The 284-nt window shown below is 17.6% G+C and overlaps 1 protein-coding gene across 1 annotated transcript in view; it reads right to left on the bottom strand.

Moving 5' to 3' along the window:
• Window positions 1–284, bottom strand: part of LOC119423341 (germ cell-specific gene 1-like protein) — a 26,127-nt gene that overhangs the window by 1,963 nt on the left and 23,880 nt on the right. The gene's annotated exons all lie outside the window — the stretch shown is intronic.

The raw sequence follows: 284 nt of genomic DNA, 5'->3' as shown, positions 1-284 counted from the left end.
AATTATCATGTTTGTACAATATATAATTATCACATTTGTACAATATAATTATCACATTTGTACAATATATAGTTATCATGTTGTACAATATAATTATCAAATTTGTACAGTATAATTATCATATTTGTACAATATATATATCAAATTTGTACAATATATATTTATCACATTTGTACAATATATATTTATCACATTTGTAAAATATAATTATCACGTTTGTACAATATAATTATCACGTTTGTACAATATAATTATTACCTTTGTACAATATAATTATTACCTTT

The sequence above is a fragment of the Nematolebias whitei genome, chromosome 17 (genome assembly GCF_014905685.2).
Source record: "Nematolebias whitei isolate Nwh7 chromosome 17, NemWhi1, whole genome shotgun sequence".
Lineage (NCBI taxonomy): Eukaryota > Metazoa > Chordata > Actinopteri > Cyprinodontiformes > Rivulidae > Nematolebias > Nematolebias whitei.
The sequence above is the reverse complement of the archived record's forward strand: the minus strand, read 5'-3'. Positions and strand labels throughout refer to the sequence as shown.